This window comes from Mus pahari, chromosome 5 (assembly GCF_900095145.1).
Source record: "Mus pahari chromosome 5, PAHARI_EIJ_v1.1, whole genome shotgun sequence".
NCBI classification, from domain to species: Eukaryota; Metazoa; Chordata; class Mammalia; order Rodentia; family Muridae; genus Mus; species Mus pahari.
The window spans coordinates 107,399,025-107,417,253 of NC_034594.1; the positions used below are offsets into that span (position 1 = coordinate 107,399,025).

Here is an 18,229-nt window from a genome sequence, read left to right on the forward strand (position 1 = left end):
GGTGCTTATGAGTGGTCATGTGGGTGGTGGAAACTGATTATAGGTCCGGCACGAGCTGAGCCATCTTTCTGGCCTGTTTATTTGTTCCCAGATCTTTAAAAAAAAAAAAAAAAAGGATCTTTATTTATCACATAGCAGTTATACCCAGTATATTTTGTAGATAGAATTTAAAAAAAAAAGATTTATTATGTACAGTGTTCTGCCTGCATATATGCCTGCATGCCAGAAGAGGGCAACAGATCCCATTACAGATGGTTGTGAGCCACCATGTGGTTGCTGGGAATTGAACTCAGGACCTCTGAAATTGCAGCCAGTGCTCTCAACCTCTGAACCATCTCTTCAGCTCCCAGAATTTTTTTTTTCCTTTTAAGGAAGGAAAACATTATTTTGGTTCATGGTCTGGGGACACAGTTAGTTGTGGAGGGGGCAGTTGTTGTGGGTGGGACAGGCGGGGTTGGTGTGCACAGGAGTGTGTGGCAGCTGCTCACATTGCATCCACAGGAAGCAGGGAGAGATGCAAGTAGCTATTCTCAGACTGAATTTATTAGGCTCAGCCTTCCTTTTTACTGAAAACATTTGTATGTGTGAGGGTGTGTGTTTGTGTGGTGTGTGTGTGTGTGTGTGTGTGTGAATAAATGTCTGTGTGGTGTATGAGTGTATGAATATTTGTTTTTTGTGTGTGAGTGTGTGTAAAAGTCTGTGTAGGTGTGTGTAGGTGTGAATGTGTATATGTGTATGTGAATACCCTGTGAGTGAAATGTTTGTGTTTGTGTGTGTGAGTGCATGTGAATGTCTGTGTGTGGTGTGTTTATGTGAATGCCTGTGTGTGGTACATGGGAGTGTGTGTGAATGTCTGTGTCTGTGTGTGTGTTTGTGAGTGTGGGAATGTCTGTGTTTGTGTGGTGTGTGTATATGGTGTGGATGTAGTGTACGTGTGTGTGTGTGTGTGTGTGTGTGTGTGTGTGTGTGAGAAAGTGAGTGAGTGAGGGAATGTCTGTTTGTGTGGTGTGTGTGTATGATATAGATGTGGTGTGAGTGTGAGTGAGTGTGTGAGTGAGTGAGTACGTGAGTGTGGGAATATCTGTGTTTGTGTGGTGTGTGTGTATGATGTGGATGTGGTGTATGTACGTGTGTGTGAGTGTGTGTGTGTGTGTGCATGTGTGTGTGAGTGTGTGAATGTGTGTTGCTGGGGGTGGAACCCAGGCCTCTCTTACAACAGGCACTGCTTCTCCACTCACTGAACTTCACGCCCAGCCCTGAAGAATTTCTCTAGTGTTTTATCCAATTCTGCCATCACTGACTCCTCCCAGCGTCTTGTCTCTGATGGTTCCTCCTTGGATGATGTCACTGGCTATGGGAGTCTGGATGGGGGGCAGTTTTGCTTCCTTCTATGGCTTTCCAGATGCCACTCCATTGTCTTCATGGACTTTCCAGCTCCCTCTGTCCCTTGTGGCAAGTTGTCACATGTAGCAGCTGTCCCCCAAAGTCAATCGAGGAACACAGTCACTGTTTCCTAGTAACAAATTCCAAAATTGCTGTTGGAATTAAAAGCATTTGTAGCTGGGTGGTGGTGCACACCTTTAATCCCTGCACTCAGGAGGCAGAGGCAGGCAGATCAAGGCCTGTGAGTTCAAGGTCAGTTTGGTCTAGAGATCGAGTTTCAGGACAGCCAGGGCTACACAGAGGAGCCCTGTCTCAAAACAAACAAACAAACAAATAAACAAAACTCAAACAAACAAAAACAACAAGAAAAGCACATATAATGTTTTCTATAATTATTTTTTATGGAGTTGTTCTCTGGTCAGTCACCTTTGATATAATCCCTTTATATCACATAATATATAATTACATAATATCACTTTATGTCTGAGGCTTTGGTTGTTGTTTTTCATTTTGTGTGTGTGTGCGCACACGCGTGTGCCTGCCATGGTATGCATATGGCCAGAGGATACTCTCAGAAGTTGGTCCTGGAAATCAAGCTCTGACACCTGGGTTTGGTGGCGAATCCCTTACTGAGTGATCTAGCCGGTCCTGTTTTTTATTTTTGAGACAACACATTAGAAACGCAGTCTACTCCTGAGCTCCACAGGTAGCTGAGGCTGGCTTTGAACTTCTAGTCCTCTGCCTCCCCTCCCCTAGCACTGGCATTCCAGGCGTGCACCGCCAAACCAGATACCCTGTTATTACCGTTTCCCGATTCTGAATTTCTTGCCAGGCTTCATTAGAACTCAACCTAAGAGCCAGTTGGAGAGGTAATTTCCTCTGGTGTCCGTCCTATGGCTCTTTTAGTATCAAGAGAACTTGACATTGGTTCAGGGGTAAGAATCGGCTTGAGCCTCAGCGTCCGACGGCACCAGCTGTGAGTAAACTGCTTTAGTCTTAAGAAGCCATCTTTAGGGTTGGAGAGGTGGCTCAGCGGTTAAGAGCACTGGCTGCTCTTCCAGAGGTCCTGAGTTCAAATCCCAGCAACCACATGGTGGTTCACAACCATCTGTAATGAGATCTTGGCCCTCTTCTGGCATGCAGGTGTACATGCAGATATTCATATATTGAATAAAAAAAACTTGAAGAAAAAAAAAAAGAGGCCATCTATAAAATTTGAATAATATCTCTCAATGTAATTGGAATAATTAAGTTAGATAGTTATGAAAAGCTTTTTTCTGTTTTGTTTTTTTTGTTTGTTTGTTTTTGTTGTTGTTTTTTTGAGATAGGGTTTCTCTGTGTAATCCTGGATATCCTAGAATTCACTCTGTAGACCAGTTGGCCTCAAACTATATGAAAAGCTTATCAAACACTGATATCATACACCATGCTTACTGTGCAATATATATATATATATATATATATATATATATATATATATATATATTGTGTGATATACAGATATATCTCCCAATTTAGAGATGAGGAATTTGAAGCCTGTAATCTATTCACCCTATTCTATTCACGTTACATACCCTGAGAATAACAGAGCACTACGGTTAAGTCCAGTTTGGGTGCAGGGTCTGTGTCGTTGGCCCCTCCCATCCCTCCCCACCCCTCTAGCAAATGCTTATTCCTCTTTTTGGATTATATGGAATAAGATTTGGACTCTGGAAAATAAATGCCATTGATCAGATTGACTATTGTGGGCAATGGGAGCAATTAAAAGTGGAGCAGCAAAGGTCGTTTCAAATAGAAAAAAATGGAAGTGCAAGAGAGGGTAAGCTTTGCCATGAAGGCTTGATATGATATGGTAGTTTGAATGTTGAGTTAACAAGGTGGGTCTGTGTCAATGTCTGTGAAGTGACAAACCACCAGGCAAATGATATGGTCAGAAAGACTCTTCTGGAATGCTCCCATCGTTTGACAGAAGGGATGACTGAACTGAGAATCAACTAGAACAAAAAGATAAAATGAAGTGTTCTAGTGCGAGCATAGGAACGGACTAATGAACTTAGTCGTTGATGGCTGGGCAAAGGTGTGGTCCCAGATACAGCTGTTGGCAGGATTCAGGGGCCGACTAGAGAAAGGAGAAGTCACAAAGAACTTCCCATGGTTGGTGACAAAGAGGGCCATGCATGGCGCTGTTGAGGAATTCTGACAAGGAGTATTTGGTATTTACATGGGCAGCTGAGCAGTTTTGGAAGGAGTGAGCTGGGCCACCTGAGGGAGAGCTTGGGATTTAGTTTCTGGGGAAGAAAGCGTGGAAGGGCTGAAGGGAGGAAGGGTAGAACTCTTAGACCAGAGCTGGAGTTTTCTCTTGAGCAGCGGATGGGGGATTGAGAAGGACACCTGACACGCACACAGCCCCCTGTCACCCTGTTCCCCCATTCTCCACCAACCTCTCTGGTCTGTCCTTTTCCTGAGGTCCAAACCTGACTAGGAAGCACCGACCCTTACCAGGGCAAGAGCCAGGAGCAGATGGGGTAGAAGACTAGGGGAGTCTTGCCTGGACCACCTTGTGGCTCTAGGGATTGGAGTGAGGGGCTCAGTGATAGTTCACATAGAATATGATGCTTGCTGGAGAGGGACTTGACCAGGCCATATTTAGTTAAAAGAATGAACATGACATTTCTCACCCAGCAGACCTACAGCTACAACCCATATTTAGTTTAAAAGGTTAATTTGCAGGCTGGACACGGTGACACATGTCTTTAGTCTGAGCACTTGGAGGAAGAGGCAGTTGGATCTCTGAGTACAAGTTTAGCTTGGTCTACACAGGGAGCCCTTAAAAACAAAAGTAGATTCATGCATCTATTTCTCACTAGTTCATACACCCAAAACCAACAACAGACAAAGAACTCTTAGTTACCAAGGCAAGCCCAATGCCTAGTAGTGAGCCTGGTTAATCCCGCCACTGACTTTCTGTCAGGGACAGGTTCCCTATGCTTCGTATTCATTTACTCAACAAATATTTACTGAGCACTTCCAGTGTGTGAGGCTCTGGGACAAGTGCAAGAAACACAGATTTGAGCAAGGTTTCTGCTCTCAAGGAACTTATATCATAAGTGGAAGACATTTTAAAAAATTTACAAGAGCATTCAGGCAGTGGGACAAGCCATGAGAGTGATAGGACAGGGCCACACACAGTGGGGGACACTTGCAGTGTGACTTTAGGCCTTATAGCTGGGTGAGGCCTCCACAGATGAACAGGAGAGGTTGAAGGCTGAGAAGATGAAATGACCATGGTCAAGCAACGAGCCACATTCTTTCTTTCTTTCTTTCTTTCTTTCTTTCTTTCTTTCTTTCTTTCTTTCTTTCTTTCTTTCTTTTTCTTTCTTTCTTTCTTGAGACAGGGTTTCTCTGTGTAGCCCTGGCTATCCTGGAACTCACTCTGTAGACCAGGCTGGCCTCAAACTCTGAAATCTGCCTGCCTCTGTCTCCCAAGTGCTGGGATTAAAGGCATGTGCCACCACTGCCCAGCTCACGTTTATTTTAAGAGCAAGCAACCAGCTATCTCTGATGGGCATGTGAGCGCTATATTTTCCCTCTGAACAACTCCTTTAGCTATTATGAAAAAATACAGTGTGTGTGTGGGGAGGGGTGGAGCTGGAGAGACAGCTCAGTGGTTTAGAGCACTTACTGCTCTTCCTGAGGTCCTGTTCCTAGTTGAATTCCCAGCAACTACATGGTGGTTCTGTAAGGGGATGAGATGCCCTCTTCAGACACACTCATATATATAAAATAAATAAATAAACCTTTTAAAAAATACAGTGGGAATGGGAAGAAGAGATGATTAGGATGGTGTAGGTGGGACTTGGGAGGGTCTGGGCCAGGTAGTAGTGGAAGTGGAAAGAGGACCGATTGGAGAGCCAACCAATGAGAAGTGAATGTGCAGGACAGAGAGGAGTCTGGGAGCTGGGGCCCGAGGTCACTTGGTAGATTGCTTGCCTAGCTTAGTACCCCAGCACCACATAAACTGGTCGCAGTGGTACATGCCTATAATCCCAGAACTCAGGAGCTAGAAGCAGGAGGATCAGTTCAAGATTGGCTTTAGAGGTGGCTTAGGAAGTGAAGGCACTTGCTGCCAAGTCTGTAGCCTGAGCTTGTTGTGGGATTCCTTCTTTTACTAAAGACGAAAATCATCCAGTGTGCAGCACACTTGGAGGTCACAACTGTGAGGGTCAACTCTCTCCTTCTACCATGTGGGTCTGACGACCTGAATCGGATCCCATTACAGATGGTTGTGAGTCACCATGTGGTTGCTGGGAATTGAACTCAAGACCTCTGGAAGAGCAGTCAGTGCTCTTAACTGCTGAACCATCTCTCCAGCCCGTGATGCATGCAGATTTTCAAGGCTAAACCCAGCACTATACAAAACAAACTGGAGTAATTGATCACTCTATGCTAGGTTTTGGGGCACAGCAATGGAGAGAGCCTTATGCAGACACAGGGAAGGCTAAGGAGTAACAGATTTGGAGGTGAAAATCAAGGCGTTTTTGAAAAATCTACTTTGGTCCATGGGCATGGACTATTTGTGTGCAAAGTCCAAGGGAGAGATTGGATTCAGATAGAAATGTGGAAGCCAGAAAGAAGGGTTTTATGGTATTTTCGACAATGCCCAGGAAGACCATGTCAGCTGAGTAGCGAGAAGGGCCTGAGACAAATACCCCAGTCTTAGGACGTTAGAATCAGCTACCCAAACGATTAGGAAGGAATAGCTGGGCTGGTCATGGCAGCACATGCCTGTGATCCCAACCCTTTGGAGGCTGAGGCAGAAGGATCCTGAGTTTGAGACCAGCTTGGGGTTCAGTTCAGTATAGTGAGGGGGACAGGCATTGGCGAAGGTTGTACCAACAGTAAACAGGAGGACCTCAGGCAAGTGGAGAGGACGCCCTCCTGCGTCCTGGAAGGAGAACGAGGGATGGGGCGCACAGGAAATCAGGGAACAGCAGGCGTCAGGATGGCTGGGCAGAAGTGGAGACATGGAGTGCTCAGAGGCCAGAGGGCAGAGCCAATCACCTGCGTCAGTGATGTCCCTCAGATGAGAACAGAAAAGCAACGTGGAGCAATCTCGACTACCAGTAACCGGGCACAGAGAATAAGGCGCCTTGAGTGCCTGAACCACTCCTGGGGAAAAATGGAAGCGAAAGCCGGAGGCTGGACGAGGCGGCAGCTGTGGGGTGGGGTGGGCTTGGGGTCCTCTGTATTGTTGTTTACGGCAGAGATCTTGATTTTGGCTATAGGCCTGAGGAAAAGCGGTAAATAAAGGGAGGTAGGGATGAGAATGTAGGGGAGAGACGATTAGTGATGGAGTAGGGTTTCCTTCTGAGGAGCTGGCCGGAGAATGACTCTTGTCAGATCGGAACACATACAACGTTTAGCTGTGACTGGGAGACCTCCTGGGCAGAGATAGGTAAGACTGACTGCGGGGTGGGGGCGGGGCTGGAGCTAGGCAGAGCTGGCTAGATGGCTCCTTCCTGATTGTCTTCATTTTCTCAGGGGAAAATTCAGTTGGCGGCTGAGAGTGACTGGAGACACAGTCGGAAGCGTGTGGAAGACTCCAGAGTGCACAGTTAGCATCAATTTGTCTAATTCCTCCAGTGGCTTGGCATCATGTTTTTTTTGGGCACAGGAGCAGAAAAGTAGGTAGATTAATCCAGAGTCGATCGCTCAAGTGTGGATACAGCTGAGGACATGGATATCCACCGGCCTTTGAAGGGATGCAGTGACCAGCTGGCCCTCGTTGCTGAAAGAGGCAGGGCATGAAACAGGCTTGGGTGACAGATTAGGAGAAAACTCGGGAGACTAAGGCTCCATAGATGGACAAGATGCAGGAAGGAGTACGGGTGTCAGGGATGCACACTGGGGTCAGAAAGAGGATGGCCGGGTTCAGTGTCCTGGTCAGACTGGAACTGAGGGCCAAGAAAGTAGGTACTAGGTACTAGGCCTTAGGTACAGGTAGCTGGCTGGAGCACGGATGCCTGTCGAAGAGCAGAGATTGAGTGGTGGATACGCTTTTCAGATCAGTTCTGAAATCACTGACAGAGGAGACAGGAGAAGAGGAAAAGGCTGAAAAGAGAGCCAAGACCAAGGGACGGTGGGGACGGAGACACAAGGGAAGACGATGGCTGGCTAAAACGGAATGTTTGTTTGTTTGTTTTTACATAGCCAGGTGCCCTCTGAGCTGATTGAACTGAACTAAGCTGAACCAAAGTGCTTGTGTTGGGTCCAGGAAAGGGCCATGATCAACACCAGCTTCTATTTTTAGAAGAAGAATAGGAGAAGGAGGAAGAGGAGGAGGAGGAGGAGGAGGAGGAGGAAGAAGAAGAAGAAGAAGAAGAAGAAGAAGAAGAAGAAGAAGAAGAAGAAGAAGAAGAAGAAGAAGAAGAAGAAGAAGAAGAAGAAGAAGAANAAGAAGAAGAAGAAGAAGAAGAAGAAGAAGAAGAAGAAGAAGAAGAAGAAGAAGAAGAAGAAGAAGAAGAAGTAATCCAAAAAGTTCAGGACAGACATTGAAATGGGCTGGGCAAGAGAGACCCGGAGGCCAGCGGGGTGACTGTGGGCCCTGTGAGTTCTACCCGGCTTTCATCTCCTGCCTCCACCATGTCAGCCCTCCTCTTCCCTTCTGAGGTCACCAGTGACAGCTTTCTGCTCCAGGACAATTTTCTGGCAGGAAAAAAATCAGCCATCTCTCTTGGGCTGGCAGCATTCCCAGAAGGAGCCAGCGCTGAGGCTTTGAGAAGGGAGCTGAAGGCAGCAGATTCTGGGCGCGCTCCTCTCCGGTGAGCAAGGGCTCATTAGCCAAAACCATCATCTTCCCAGGCTCCTTCTCAGACTCACTTAACAATAGCCCGAGCTGCCTCTCCACCCTCACACCAGCACAGGAACACAAGTTGCTTCCTGCTCAGGCAGAACCCACCCTCACCTCAGTCTTTCCAGGCTCTCCACTTCCTGTAAGACTGAGCAGGCTCCCTTGCTTGAGGTGAGCTTGACGGTTATAAACATTAACACAGCACTCAGTAAAAGCCTCTGAGGTGGCCATTCTTTTATAGAGTTGGGCTACGTCTTAGATCTTTCTGTGAGTAGGTGAATCAGGTCATGTATTTAGATGGTAGAGCTGAGGTGCCAACTCTCGTAGAATTGTCACAGCTCTAGGGAGCTTCCTCTGAGTTCTTCAAGGCCTTCCATGGGAACAACATGGACTTTAGACAAGTTGATCACTCAGAAACTGTAGCTTTCTTTTTTCTTTTCTTTTCTTTTTCTTTTCTTTCCTTTTTATTTTTCTTTCTTTCTTTCTTTCTTTCTTTCTTTCTTTCTTTCTTTCTTTCTTTCTTTCTTTCTTTCTTTTTTTTTGGTTTTTTTGAGACAGGGTTTCTGGAACTCACTCTGTAGACCAGGCTGGCTGGAACTCAGAAATCCGCTTGCCTCTGCCTCCCAAGTTCTGGGATTAAGGTGTGCACCATCACTGCCCAGCCATTGTAGCTTTCTTGAAAGAGGGTCCATCCACAAGTCATAGGAAACATGCTTTCGTAGCACACGGAAGAAACAGCTAATTTTTTTTTTTTTTTTTGAACTTTGTATTGTCTATGACTTTTCAGTTGTTAGGGACAAAAACTCAACTAAAGCTGGCTGAAACCAGTAAGCACGGGGAACGGCAGCCATCTGGAGATTCCGGGGTGGAATCTTCTGGTCAGCTGGGATCTGGGCAAATGGCGGCCATGAAGGCTTTCTCTGTCCCCTGCTCCACGTCTCCTGTGTTGGTTCACTTTCTAGCTGGCTGTCCCCCGACTGTCTCAGAAGCACCAATATGGCCCCTGCCTGCTTCTTCATGGGGAATCCAGGATCCTTACATACAGAGTCTCCCTGCTGTGGTCTGACTCGGAGATCCTTTTTTGACCTAGTATTTATGGTGAAGAAAGGGAAGCAGATTGGCTGGGTCTGTGCACAGCCCCTTCCCTCTGCAAGGAGCTGAGGTTCGTGGACAGACTGATCAGCACACAGGGATAAGCACGGCAGAAGGACAGGGGTCAAAAGGAAACGCACAGAGTTCATTGCTTTAAGTGTGTGTGCCTGTGTGCACGTGTGTGTGTTTATGTGCATGTGTGTCTGTGTGGGCGAGCTGGTAGGTATGTCCATGTGTGTCTACCATAGCTTCATGTGAAGGTCAGAGGATGATTTGTAGAAGCTGGTTTTCTCCTTCTACAGTGTCTTGGAGAGTGAGCCCAGGCTGCCATGCTTAACAGCAAGTGTCTTAACTACTGAGCCTTGTTTTGTTTTGAGGTAAAGTCCCACTACATACCCCTGTCTGGCGGGGAACTTGCTATATAGATGAACCAGACTAGCCTCAAAGTCAGTGATCAGTCAGTTTCTGTCTCCTTAATGCCAGGTTTAAAGGCATGGACTGCCACTCCGAGACAATTTGTTACCTTTTTCTCCCCTTTGATACAGGGTTTCTCTGTGCAACAGCTGTTGATGTCCTGGAACTCACTGTGTAGACCAGGCTGGCCTCGGACTCAGAGATCCGCCTGCTTCTGCCTCCCTAGTGCTGGGATTAAAGGCCTGCGCCACCACAGCCTAGCGTACTTTATTACCCTTTAAAGGGATAAAAAGTGCAGGAGAAACATACAGTTAAATTCCTGACTCCATTAACAAAGCATGTAAGGTTTTCTTCTTAACATATCAGCTCTTCTGGGTAATTGTTGAACCAAGAGAGGTTTTGGTCCTCGTATTTCAATATTTACCATAATTGATAAATAATTAAACTGCCAGCTGAGGATATGGCTCAGAGGTAGAACACTTACAGAATGTGATAGGACCTGGGTTCCATTCCATCCCACTGCAAAATAAATATTACTGACAATACACTACAGTTAGAAAAAGACTTTAGGACCCAAGTTTTCTTTTCAGACAAGTAAAAAAAAAAAAAGAAAAAGAATCAAAGAAAAATATCAACCATTGGCTTTTTCTTATCTAAGACTAACTTATCTAATTAAACAAGATTCTGTCTGGGAATGGGGAAATGACTGTGCAGGTAAACACATTCTGCATCGCAAGGACCGGAATCCAAGCTCCTAGCACCCCTGTAAGAGCTTGGTGTGGCTGGTGCACACCGGTCCTGCAGGGCTGGGATGGGATGGGAGGAAGTGGATTACTGCAGCTTTCTGGCCATCAGCCCAGTCCCCAGGTTCTAGGAGAGAACCTGTTCGGTGAAAGATTCTGTCCCAAGGGACTAAGGCAGAAGTGACGATTGAGCAGGGCACTTAAGTGCTTCTTCTTTGGCTTCTGCACAGAATCACTGTTCTCTCTCTCTCTCTCTCTCTCTCTCTCTCTCTCTCTCTCTCACACACACACACACACACACACACACACACACACACACACACGGGGTGGGGTGGGGTGGGGCAACAGTCTTCTGAGGAGGCCAGCTCAAGGCTGCTCTCCTCAGAGAAGACAGTGGCTCTCCACATGTTCCAAATAGGTCTCATTTTGTCCCCGTTTCCCATTCCACCCACGTGCAGCCCAGGCAGCCGCCCTTACTGGTTGCTCAGGTTGGACAGGGAGTGTGCTGGTTGCTGGTATTTTCCCTTAAAGCATCTTGGCAGCCATCCTGGCCGTTTAGATCTCTGGATATCACAAGCTGGGCAGGTGGCTGCGCTTTATCAACAGGATGAGCCTTACAGGTGTTTCACAAGGTCCCGGAAGAAGTCTGTTGCCCGACCCCCCCACCTTCCCCAATGCAGGGACTAAGGGACACCCACATTCTCTTTGTTTCTTAGATGTGGCCCAATTTACCACCAAATGTAGCTTTTTCTGCTAGAAGCGTGAAGGATTAAGGAGATAAAAGAGTTGGACATTGCTGGTTTCTGCTTCGTTATTCACCTGGAAAATGGACTCGACATAGACCTGGCAGTTAGAGTCGGCCTGTGAGGACTGGCAGAGTTCCTTTCCTCCGGTGGAGGCAGATGATGTAATGGAAAGAGCTCAAGTCTGGGACACTAATGGGAGGGCCCTTCCTAGCCACCACCTCGCAAAGGGACCGTGACCGGCCCTTTCCTTCTCTGTGCCTCAGTTTCCTCAACTTATGACAAGAGGATTGGCCCCAGATGGCCCCAGAGGCATTTTCTCCGCTCACCATCCATTCTGTGCTTCTTCCGGGTTAGGCGGCTCACACACCGGAAGGGTCGCAGACTGTTTTATTTTCCAAAAAAAGGTCTCCATGAGACAACCCTACCTCTTGTTTTGTTTACTGTGGAAATTCCATTTGAAAGTACAGAAAGTACAGGATTATGATTGGAATCAAGACTAGTTCCCAACTAGGACTGTGCCAGGCAGTGTTCAAGCACTACCCAGCTACTAGCCCCAGCTAAGTGCTGTGGCTATAAAGTTAAGATGGAATAACCCCGCCCCTTTGAGCTGTACACAGCCCGGTCAGGAAGACAGATGAGTAACTGGTTATTGCATTGCACCGTGATGAGTACTACTGTAGCGTATTTACAAGGCACATGCAGAGAACGGCCATATAAATCTGAGGTGGAGTCCTCTGTGGTCTCCTGGAGGAAGTGTCACTGTAGGATGAGGATCAAGTCTCTCAGACCATGGTGTTTGTTCAACAGACACCTGCTACCTGTCATCGCTCGCACCTCATCCTTTAAATACAGTCAGTTCTCCCTAGTCCCAGTGTCCACCTAGTTATCCCTTGGGTCTGGGATATGATTGGAACAGTGGCCACTAAAATTGGAGGCCCTGGAGCAGGTCTTGAGTAGGTCGGAAGGCAGCATGGAATCTGGCTTGTACCCTGGAGGCAGAAGAACTATGGGTTCCCATAGCATTTTATTTTATTTTTTTCAGTGTGGACTGCTGGAAACCAGCATCCGGTTCACACATGCATATCCCTTTACTCTCATTGTTTGCTTTTCCTCTTTCTTTTTCCCCTTTCCTTCTCCTTTCCTTTTTCTTTTCTGGTACATGTTGGGAAGAATGAGTTGGAAGTCCCTGAAGGCGATTGGAGTCTAGAAACCTCTGCAGTCATGGCGGGCTTCTTGGGGAAGGTGCCGGGGAGGTAAGGTGGGGAGGACTAGCTGAACTAGTTAGGCTGGCAACTTGGCTTAAGGGCCTCCTAGATCCCGGGCTGCGCTCGGCCGCGCCACCCTTCCCGCGTTCGACCTTTGTTCCTGCACTAACCTCCCATCAACCGAAGTGGTGTTATCACTTCCCCCTTTCTGCGCCGTGCGTGAGTCAAGGCTCGCCCTCGGCGCCTGCTTCCCTGGTCGCGCGCGGTTGCGGGCGCATCCCGAGGCTGGGAAGTGTCCTCGGCAGCGCAGCCAGGCCCCGCCTCCAGGGCCCGCAGCTCAGAAGACGGCTCGGAGCGCGAGCCGGGGCGCACCTCGGCGCAACCTGCGGGTTCCGGGGGAGCCTCTCCCCGCCGCGCCGGCTGGCGGGAGCGGACGGAGGCCGGCGCTGCCCGTTAGCAGCCTCGGCGGCAGGAACCTCCTAATTACTCACCACGCTAATTGCCCGGCACTGAACTTCAGGAGCCGGTCCGAAGAGGAGCTCCCCGGCGCAGAGGGCGGGAGGTGTCTAGGACCGAACCCCGCCTGGGTTAAGTGCCCGCCCGTCCCCGGCTGGCGGCCAGCTCGCCTTCCGCGGGAGGCCGGAGTCACCGCCGGGGGAACCGGGAGGTGCGCCCGGACCACACCGGACCCCCTCCCCCATCGCCGCCTCTAGGAGGCGCAGAAAGTGGGGGCGCCAGCCTGGCGCGGGGGGCGGGCGCGGAGAGCCAGAGGGGCTGCGGGGACACCGAGATGGCCGATGAGATCGACTGGCTGGACCTGCCAGGCCGATGGACCTACGGAGTGGACCGCGGCGGGAGAATCTTCTTCATCAAGTATGTAGGGCTCGTTCTCCCCTCTCCCACCCCCCCCACCCCGTTTCCACTTTTTCTTTAAAGTTGTCTGACTTGAAAGGTAGCAGGGTCGGGGGTCAGGTTGGGGGGTGGTGGTGGTGGAGGGAGAGGGTGGCTGACTAATAAGTTTATCAAGATACCTGTTTGAATGTGACTCCCGCCTTTTCCTCAATGGGGCAAAGTCCAGGAAGGCTCCCAGGAGTCCTTCCCTGAGCTGGAGAGGCAGGGCAGGCGAGGTGGCCTTGAACTTCTTTCCTGACCACCGCACCCTGCAGAAAAGAGTTCTTCCAGCTCTTACATTAGCCAGGCGACTTATTTCCTCCAGACTTGGGCAAACTGACAGCGCGTTAGGAGCCCCTGTCTCTCCCACCTGCTCACTGCGGACTCCTGCAGCTCCTCCCCCTGCCTGCTGCTTCCCCGGGTCTGTGGTCAGAAGGCAGAAGAGAGAGAGCCTTAGGCTTGAAGAATCCTTTAGGGGAGGTTTTGCTGTTCTCAGTGATAAATTAGCACTGTTCTATTAATTCCATAAACCAAATGGCTGTGGCATAATCTCATTATAGCAAAGTGGCCCTGTTTGCCCCCCCCCCTTTTTTTTTTTGGCCAGCTTCTCTTACAGTCATCTTTTGCCAGGAAAGAAATCACCCAATGATTTAGCAAGTGTATATAGCACAGCAGTTTGGACTGTTCCCACACTCGACAAGCTTCCTCTTCCTCAAGATAGCCACTCAGAAAACATTAGAGCTGAAGAGAAGCTAGAGGCAGCCCCTGTGCTGTTGCCACAGGACCGGAGAGATGTAAAGTCTTTGTCTGAGATGGGACCACTTGTCCATCGTTGCACCGGGTCAGCCTGAGTCTGAGCTTCCTTTCTCGGTTGCAGGGGCTCACTGTGGTTTGGGGTTTGTGTTTCCACACGTGTGCGGCACTTTCTTCTGTTATTATCACCACTGTTTATCATAATTGGTGCTGAATTATATTGTCTTAGCAGTAACTTCACCAAAGTTCTTGGCCCCAGGGTTATGATCCCAAATAACAGAATTTCGCCATGATTAAAAGCAGAGTCCCTTCCCTCAGAGGCTTGAACCTTCAAAACCTGTAAGAATCATCAAGGTTAAGTGTGGTTGAGTGTGCCGCCCAGCTCCTCAGGAGGCTGAGGCGGGGGGGATCACTTGACCTGAGAGGTCCCAGAGAGCAAGCTGGACAACACAGTGAGCCTCTTTCTCAAAAATAGAGAAACCATCCAAGGAGTTTACCGAAGAGACTGATTCGGGGCTGGGCATGGTGGCGCACCTTCAATCCCAGCACTCTGGTGGCAGAGCCAGTTAGATCTTTGCCTTCCAGGCCAGCTGAGGTTACATAGTGAGACTCTTGTCTCAAAAGCAAAACAAAACAAAACAAGACTGATTCCTGAGGTCCCCCACCCCATTCTTATTCTGAGCAGAGACAGCTTGGTGGTCCGAATTCCCAAGAGCTCCTGATGACTTTGAATTTGCTTCCCAATCTCTTCCTGTTCTTTTATCTCACCCCACTATCTAGATACACTGAACATTCACTTCTTCCTGCAACACAAAAATAAAACCAAGAAGCTACTTTTAAGGTGGCGGGAGAAGGTACAGAACAACCCAACGTATCCTGGGAGGCCTTTACTTGTGTGCTGCTGACTATGGGACCCAGGAGGAGACTGGAGAGGCTATTCAAAGGCTAAGCGCCTGGCTGATGCTAAAGGGGAAGGGAGGAATATAGTGGCCTTGGGCAGCAGGAGGCTTTGTAAGGAAGGCAGGGTAGGCTGGAGGCAAAGATATCTAGAACCTCCTTGGGTCACAGTGGAAGTGGAAGCTTCGGGGGTTGCAGAGAAAATAAGACAGAAAAGCAAGGATGAGCAACGTGAAGAAGGCCTGACAGACGAGGGCTTGGGATTCTATCTTACAAGAGAAAGAAAGCCTTTGGAAACTTTATCCTGGGGCTTGTTGTAGGGTCTGTATCCAGGAGGATTCCTCTGGCCGCTGTGAAGGGGGTAGGGGCTGGGGGCTCCAGAATAGACTGCAGTTAGGAAGCTGCCATGAAACCAGGAAGCCTGAGATGGTTGTGGGGAGAATGGAGAGGAAAGGGTGGGAGAGCAGGGGATATCTCTAGGGAGAGGATGAGGAGTGTGGCTGAATGGAGGGAAGAGGCATCTCACAACAACGTCCCACTTGAGTATGATGAAGATCGAGATTAGAAGCCCGACTCGGGGTTGTGGATAAGTTCAGTGGTGAAGTGTTGAACTTGAGGTCCCCGAGTGTCATCCTCAGGGTCGTGTAGCAGCTGGCATTTGAGTCATGCCTGGGAGGAAGAGGGTCCTCTAGGAGTTGTCCTGTAGAAGGGGGAACCTCTGAAAGTGTGAGTGAGGGGACAGGAAGGTCACCGGGCAGCATCAGTATTTAAGGAGTGTGTAGAGAAAGACGGGGCAGGTTGCGGAAGAGACTCAGGGGGTCAGAGGTGAGCCGCACCAGGATTGGAGAGGAGAGAAGACAGAAGAAGGAGCTTGAGAAGGAATCAGGAAGGGGTGGTCAGGAGTGGTCAGTACAGCAGAAAAGCCAATTAGTTAGGAACTGGCTACCACACTTAGGAACATGGGAGTGTGCTCTTAGTGGAAAGTAGTTTCAGGGGGCCGGGAACAGAAACCAGAATAAGGAGGGGGGGGGGGCGGACTGGTAAGCAGGAAGCCAGGAAACAGGAGAGGCTCGCTTCAGGAAGGGATGCTGGGTTGAGAAGCAGAAGATGGGGGTGGGGTGTGGACTTGAGAGGGAGACAGGAGTTATGCTTTTAGGAGACCTGGCACATTACAGGGAGAAGACAGGAGCGCAGGAAGGTGCTGCATGCACCTTCGGGGAGAAGCACTTCACGATTCAAGCCGGGACACCCAGCAGAATGAATGAGGGTCTGTAAAAGATGGCAGACACATGCATGGGCAGATAACCTGAGCAGAGTGTTCACCTCAGGGGAGAGATGGCTGCCCCTTCTCCAAGGTAGAGACATGAATGAAAGGACAGGCAAGGAGCTGAGTATGCTTGCCCAAGGGTAGGGCACACATGCAGGAAACCTGGTGGCTTTGACGTTTTCTTCAATTAAGGGCTCTAGAGAGTGCAGTGGAGTGGGTGGGTAGGGGAGTCAGCCTGGGACAAGGCTGTTTGAGAAGGTGCTAGAAACCGGGCGTGGTGACGCACGCCTTTGATCCCATCACTTGGGAGGCAGAGGCAGGCAGATTTCTGAGTTCGAGGCCAGCCTGGTCTACAGAGTGAGTTCCAGGACAGCCAGGGCTACACAGAGAAACCCTGTCTCGAAAAACAGAGAGAGAGAGAGAGAGAGAGAGAGAGAGAGAGAGAGAGAGAGAGAGAGAGAGAACACTAGAACTAGAACTAGACTGGCCAACCACAGATAAGCCTGCCGAAGGAACTACTTGTTCCTGAAGACTGGTTGTGTAGTGACACCAACCTTCCCAGGTCTAGCTTCCCCACGAGGGCTAAGGCCAGGCAACCCCTAGCCGCCTTGTTCTGGGCCTGGCTGACAAGGAGAGGGCTGGTAAGGGGTAAGCAGATGGAGCTGCAGCCTGTGGTGGAAACCATCCTATAATGGGGCTACCCACATCATCCGGGTGAGGCGGAGGGGACCTGGCGGAGAGGAGGGAGGGTCAGGGCAGCACAAGAGGTTAAGGACACTGGCTGCCTCAAGCTCTTTGTATTCCTGGCTTTCCTTTCTGGCTTCTAGCCAGCTCCAAACGGGGACCCAAAGGCCCACTGTTAGAGGCTATCTCTTAGCGCTCCCGGTGGCCCCGGGGTGCAGAGATCGGGAGAACCGTGGCTTTGTTTCTCCTCTGCTCGACAGAGGGCTGGGTCAGTTGGAAAGTCTCTGTGTGCAGCAGGTGTCCGGCCCCAGAGAAAAATTAATAAAGTCAAAAGAAAACGCACAAGGGCACCCGCCCCCTCACCGCCCACAGATGTTCACAGCAGCCCTGTTTGTACTGGCCCGAGGCGAGAACGACCTGTATGTCCATTCCGTGGGCGCACTGGAGAATCCTTCACCTTGCCATTCGGGAAGGGCTAGTCAGGAATTACTAACCCTGCAGCGGGGAAGAACGATGGAAGGGGGAAGGAAGTTAAGATAGAGGAGTCTGGCTCCTCTTGAGAAACTTGGTAATGAAAACGCAAAGGAGATGGGTGTGGCTGGGGAGGGGCAAGGTACGGAGAGCTAGGAGGGTAGACAGGGCCTAGAGGGTGGGAGACCGGAAGTACAAAGGGACATAAAGAGTTGGGGTGGAGTTGTGGTGTTCAATATCAATATACATCAGAGCGTTGGTTTATATACCCATGCAGTTTCTTGTGTGTCTCGCTATACTGAAAGTTGAGCTGACTCTGTGGATCTTATACTTCGAGCGACACCGAGTGAAGTCTCACCTCAAGCCCCACCCTAGGGCTTGGGCCATCTGCAAGTGCCAGTCCCCATCCCTGTCTATCTTGAAATGGCCAAGACTGGCAGGCAACAGCTACCTGATGGGACACATCTGGAAGCATTAGTGTCCATCAGATGGTGGGGTTGAAGAAAATCGATGAGCTCTTTTTGTCTTCAGATTGGGGTTGAGGGGTGGGCAGGGCATCACTTTCTGGTGTGACCTGGGCAAGTTGCATACATATGTTCTCTGAACTTTGGATTGGAAATCTGTCTTTTTTTTTTTTTTTTTTTTTTTCCTTTCCCTTTTTGGTACTTGGGGTGGAACTGAGGGCCATATGCATGCCATAGATCCGTCTTCAATCCTTAAAAAAATTTTTTAAAAAAAAGATTTATTTATTTATTATATGTAAGTACACTGTAGCTATCTTCAGACACTCCAGAAAAGGGCGTCAGATCTTGTTACAGATGGTTATGAGCCAC

At 49.1% G+C, this 18,229-nt stretch overlaps 1 protein-coding gene across 7 annotated transcripts in view; it reads left to right on the forward strand.

Moving 5' to 3' along the window:
* Positions 1-13,233: 13,233 nt before the first annotated feature.
* The window catches only part of Plekha6 (pleckstrin homology domain containing A6), a 143,248-nt gene continuing 138,252 nt past the window's right edge, over positions 13,234-18,229 (forward strand). For 3 of the 7 annotated variants that reach the window (XM_029538956.1, XM_029538957.1, XM_029538959.1), the window contains exon 1: positions 13,235-13,306. The gene's annotated coding sequence lies outside the window, so the exon portion shown is untranslated. Of the gene's footprint in view, positions 13,307-18,229 lie in introns of all 7 variants that reach the window. The other 4 variants (XM_029538958.1, XM_029538960.1, XM_029538950.1 and 1 more) reach the window with 3 other exon arrangements.